Source organism: Bos javanicus, chromosome 5 (genome assembly GCF_032452875.1).
Source record: "Bos javanicus breed banteng chromosome 5, ARS-OSU_banteng_1.0, whole genome shotgun sequence".
In the NCBI taxonomy this organism is placed as follows: domain Eukaryota; kingdom Metazoa; phylum Chordata; class Mammalia; order Artiodactyla; family Bovidae; genus Bos; species Bos javanicus.
The window spans coordinates 25,697,363-25,703,362 of record NC_083872.1 but is presented as its reverse complement, the minus strand read 5'-3'; the positions used below and the strand labels follow the sequence as shown (position 1 = coordinate 25,703,362).

The 6,000-nt window shown below is 39.7% G+C and overlaps 1 long non-coding RNA gene across 1 annotated transcript in view; it reads right to left on the bottom strand.

The window, feature by feature from the left end:
• Positions 1-1,217: 1,217 nt before the first annotated feature.
• Positions 1,218-6,000, bottom strand: part of LOC133247252 (uncharacterized) — a 47,211-nt gene continuing 42,428 nt past the window's right edge. Inside the window, exon 4 of the long non-coding RNA XR_009736342.1 lies at positions 1,218-1,604. This is a non-coding gene — a long non-coding RNA (uncharacterized LOC133247252). The remainder of the gene's footprint in view (positions 1,605-6,000) is intronic.

Genomic DNA, 6,000 nt, shown 5'->3' with positions numbered 1-6,000 from the left:
GAATACTGGAGTGGGTTACCATTTCCTTCTCCAGGCAATCTTCCTGATCCAGGGATCGAACCCGGATCTCCAGCATTGGAGGCAGACACTTTAACCTCTAAGCCACCAAGGAAGATACAAGCCTCTTACTTACCCTTATTCATCTGAGGGCAGACAGAATGAAAATCACAATCATAGAAAAGTAACCAAAATGATCATATGGATCACAGCCTTGTCTAACTCAATGAAAGCATGAGCTATGCTGTGTAGGGCCACCAAAGACGGACAGGCCATGGTGGAGAGTTCTGACAAAATGTGGTCCACTGGAGAAGGGAATGGCAAACCACTTCAGCAATCTTGCCTTGAGAATCCCATGAACAGTATGAAAAGGCAAAAAGGTAGAACACTGAAAGATGAATTCCCCAGGCCAGTAGGTCCCCAATATGCTACCGGAGAAGAGCAGAGAAATAGCCCCAGAAAGAATGAAAAGGCTGAGTCAAAGCAGAAACAACGCCCAGTTGTGAATGTGTCTGGTGGTGAAAGTAAAGTCCAACACTGTAAAGAACAGTATTACATAGGAAACTGGAATGTTAGGCCGATGAATCAAGGTAAATTGGAAGTGGTCAAACAGGATATGGCAAGAGTAAACATTGACATTTTAGGAATCACTAAGTTAAAAGGAGGGGAAATGGACAAATTTAATTCAGATAACCATTATAGTTACTACTGTGGGCAAGAATCCCTCAGAAGAAATAGAGTAGCCATCATAGTCAACAAAAGAGTCCAAAATACAGTACTTGGGTGCAATCTCAAAAACGACAGAATGATCTCAGTTTGTTTCCAAGGCAAACCATTCAATATCACAGTAATCCAAGTCTATGCCCCAACCACTAATGCCAAAGAAGCTGAATGGTTCTATAAAGGCCTATAAAACCTTCTAGAACTAACACCAAAAAAAGGTGTCCAAATATCCTGGGTCCTAATTCCTTTGCTGCCCCCTGACTAGATGTTTGACCTTAATCAAACCTCAGTTTCATTATCTGTAAAAGAGATAATAACAGTATCTACCACAGAAGACTGATATATTATAGGAAATAATGCAGGTAAAATATCTAGAAGTGTACTCAGTAAGTGTTAGCTTCTTTTTTTCCCCCTGGTTAACAGATACTTTTCATCAGCACAGTAGTCAAATGTACAAAACCAAAAGTCAGTGGCATTAACCAATAGTCTCACATGACTCTTTTTTCCTAGAGCATAAGCCAACTTTTCATTTATTGCTGTGATTTATGATGGGATTACATAGGTGTAAGAAATGACTTTACAATCTGGGCCTAACTTTTTTCTTAATAAACCAGGAAAGAAAATTTCTTAGGAATCATTGAATGACACTGAATTACATCTTATAAAATCAAAAGGGAAGAATAGCACTCCCTTTGTCACATGAAAGGGATTAGCATTCATACCACAGGAAAACAACTTAAAATTTGAAACTTTTTCAGGATAAACTTAATATAAGGTATGCTCAACAGAAATGTTATAATTTTCCTTTCCACTTGTACCAGCTCTTCTCCATGCTTAAAAGCACAGCCTGGGAAACAACACTTTTTTTCCAAGACATCTGCCACCTAGATGAGAATAATAACAATGGTATTAATAATTATGATAATGAAAGCACTTAAGAAGCATCATAACTATTTCACATGACTTATCTTATTGAATTACCATACTGATATGATTATGTAATACAATTACATACAAAAAAGACACATAAATGGTTTTGAGAAGTTGATCCCAAGAATAAGAAGAGGGCATTGTGCTGTGCCACCCAGATTCTTCTTCTTGATGAACTTGTTGCCCCAGCTAGGAGTACTGTTGGCAGACAGTCTTGCCCATGTTAATACCTTTCAGGAATTACCTCAGTCAGGCTTCTGCTGTCAGCCCATTCCAGGATTGCCTCAGAAGCAAAGAGCTTTGCCTAAAACCATTCCCCTTCCAGCGTGGCGCCTATACAATGGCTGGCTGATATAGGAGTATAAAGACTTAGCTACCAAGGGCCAACTTAGGACAACCCCAAATGGCCATGACTAGCTACTGAGCTCTTTGTGGGGTCAGCTAAGACTGTGGTTGGTGTACACAGCTGGATTTATCCCTCTGCTTCCTTCCCCATGTTTTGACAAGTTTTAATCCCAAGGGCACTGCTTAATAAACATCCTGCATGCTGAGCTGTGTCTCAGAATCTGCTGCCTGGGAAGCCCAACTTGCAACACTGCAAGTACACTACCAAAAAATACCATTTTTACTCACACAAAATATCTCACATCTTTAATAATCTATCTTACTAAATGTAGTTACTGGGGGAAAAAAAGGAATCTCAAACAAGTTGCATTATTCTTAGTCTTATTCCACACACTTGTACAGCCAGCAAGCTGGAGGGAGATGGTCATGGTGCAGCTGTGCTGTGACACACTTAGCACGAGTCCCAGCATATAGTTGTAGGTGATGCTGAGGAACAAGATCTGTCAGTCCGATAACTGGTCCTCTTAACTAAAATAAAATCTACAGAAAGAAAGTAGAATCTTCTTCTGGAATAAAATAAAAATGTAAGAAATATATTCTGATTGGGTAAATTTCAATTACAGAAATTTTATAAGACTGAAAAGGAATGATCCACCTCTTTCCTTACCTGAACACCTGTCCCATTCCCCAGAGGTAATTGCTGTTGGTTTGATATGCGTTATTTCTAGAACTTTTTTCCATGACCACTAATTTATAAGTGTTTGAATAAGAATTTTTAATAAAAATGGAATTTACTCTATGTGCTGCTCAGCAACTCACATTATAGAAGATAATCTGCTCTATTCAAAATACTGATTTAAATGCTGCTGCTGCTAAGTCACTTCAGTTGTGTCCGACTCTGTGCGACCCCATAGACGGCAGCCCACCAGGCTCCCCCGTCCCTGGGATTCTCCAGGCAAGAACACTGGAGTGGGTTGCCATTTCCTTCTCCAATGCATGAAAGTGAAAAGTGAAAGTGAAGTCGCTCAGTCGTGTCCGACCCTCAGTGACCCCATGGATTGCAGCCTTCCAGGCTCCTCCATCCATGGGATTTTCCAGGCAAGAGTACTGGAGTGGGGTGCCTTCACAACAACATCTAAACTGACACTTAAATGAAACATCTGGGCACCACAGACTAGCTAAGTTGATACATGAAATGTATCATCACAAGTATACCCCTTGTCAATTTGGCACTCTTTAAACCATACTTCATACCTAAATAAAGATAATAACAAGTGTCTTAGTTCAGGCTATTATAGCAAAGTACCATAGACTGGGAGGCTCATAAACAACAGAAATGTATTTCCCACAGTTCTAAAGTTTGGAAGTCTGAGGTCTGGGCACCAGCATGGTCAAGTTCTGGTGAGACTGCTCTTTTAGCTATTCTTCCAGTTACTGACCACTGATTTCTTGTATCCTCACATGGCAGAAAGCAGAAATGGATAGAAGTTCTCTTGCAAATCAAAAGAACCATAATCCCATTCCTGAGAGCTTTATCATCCTGACCCCATCTAATCCTAATCCCAAGAATCCTACCTCTTAATATTATCACACTGATGGGTGAGGTTTCAATTTATTAATTTTGGAGGGACACAAACATTCTGTCCATAACACTAAGGTTATACTTCCACACAATATGGTACAAGTATCCTTTGTTCAACTGAAAAAGTACTAAATCTTTCTCCAAAAGAAGATGCAAAGTTCTTGGGTGGTGTTCACTCTTCTTGATACCATGCAACTTAAATATTATAATGTAAAAAACAATACATCTTACGTTATATAAGAGGATAAAAGAGAGAAGAAAACAAAGATACTTGCTAAGAATACACACAAAGAGATATTCATAACAAAATAAGGAAGAAATACTCATGACAATTACAGTTGTTATTACTACTGTCCATGTGTCACAGCTGGTATTTAGAATACATTCTTTCACTCCCTATTCTGTATTTCCCCTTTTCCTCCGTAACCACCTCAACTGGTTGTGGTTCTTTACCATGTAGACAACTCAAACTCATTCATAAAAGGTCTGGGTCATTACTAGTCCTGTCTGAACTGGGTTGTTGTAACCATTGGGAAGCGTAGTGCAAAACAGCTGTAAAAGGAGAAAGTCCTTGGGAAAATGGTGAAGGGCCAGAAGTACTCGGCTTTGCACTGTGGACAGAAAAACATCTCCTGCCTTTAGTTATGCTTGGCGCCAAGAGTTAATAATAAATAGGGATGTTACTTGTGAGAGCGGGTTGTGGGATAAGCCCATGAGTCATTTAGAGCACGCTGTCCTTGAAATGTTTTTACTGATTATGTGTTAACTCCGCATGCGCTCTGCTGGCCATATACTTTAAGCTCTTTGTTCCTGCTTCTATAAAAAAGCTTGACTGCAGAAATAAACTTGTCAGTCCTTGCAAGAGACTGTCTGACTGTCATTCTTTCAGGTTCGTCGTTTCCAAGTCCCAGGGAGAAAAACCCCAACAGTAACTTTCCATCGACTTTGAACACAGGGTGTGGTAATAATAAGAGACACCTTAAGAGATCTTCCGCATTCCAGACATACCCTTTCTTAACCGCACTGTGAAGCAGTAGCCCAGTTTCCCCTTGGTTATTAAGATCAATCACCCCAGCCAACATAGTAACTCTCTTCTTTGTCCATTTAGAGGTATGAGGAGCCCAAGGTAGCCAGGTAACAGTCTTAACTTACAGTCCATTTTGTGTCTCCTGGAAAAAGCATTCTTCCATTTAAAACTAAGATACAAATAAGTTCACATTTTTCACTCATTCAGAGAGATCTATCCATATATTTCTTTCCCAAATTTGTTACCAGTTTTCCAGTCATACTCCTTCCAAATCTCTGACCATCCAGCCAAACAATTGGCCACAGGCCATGAATTAGTTTATAATCACATATCTGGTCATTTTTCCTTCCAAGAAAAATGAGTGAATCCTCTTGCACTGTTGGTGGGAATGTAAATTGATACAGCCACTATGGAAGACAGTATGGAGATTCCTTAAAAAACTAGGAATAGAACCACCATATGACCCAGCAATCCCACTTCTAGGCATATACCCTGAGGAAACCAAAATTGAAAGAGACACATGTATCCCATTATTCATTGCAGCACTATTTAAATAGCTAGAACATGAAAGCAACCTAGATGTCCATTGACAGATGAATGGATAAAGAAGTTGTGGTACATATACACAATGGAATATTACTCAGCCATAAAAAGGAATGCATTTGAGTCAGTTCTAATGAGGTGGATGAACATAGAATCTATTATACAGAGTGAAGTGAGTCAGAAAGAGAAAGATAAATACCATATTCTAACCCATTTATATGGAATCCAGGAAAATGGTACTGAAGAATTTATTTACAGGGAGCAATGGAGAAACAGACATAGAGAATACACTTATGGACATGGGGAGAGGGGAGGAGAGGGTGAGTTGTATGGAAAGAGTAATATGGAAACTTACATTACCATAGGTAAAATAGATAGCCAATGGGAATTTTCTGTATGGCTCAGGAAACTCAAACGGGCTCTGTATCAACCTAGACAGGTGGGATGAGGAGGGAGATGGGAAGGAGGTTCAAAAGGGAGAGGATATATGTATACCTATGGCTGATTCATGCTGAGGTTTGATAGAAAACAACAAAATTCTGTAAAGCAATTATCCTTCAATTAAAAAAAAAAAAACCTGAGCAAGCAGGTGTGCTGCTTGATATTCTGCCCACTGGGAGGATTTCCTTTTACCACCATCCTTCAGGGGATGTCCCAGAAAGGGTTTGTAGTACTATAGCTGTCCATTTTCAAGCAGTGCCTGCATGTTCCACAGAATCATCTATAAACCAGGCCTTAGATTTCTCTTCCCCTTCAACTGATTGTAGGCAACTCCTGATGAGGCCAGGCTGGAAGAAGGTAATGTCGCAGGAGCAGGAATCCTTTTACATTTACACTATAAATCTAGCTCTTT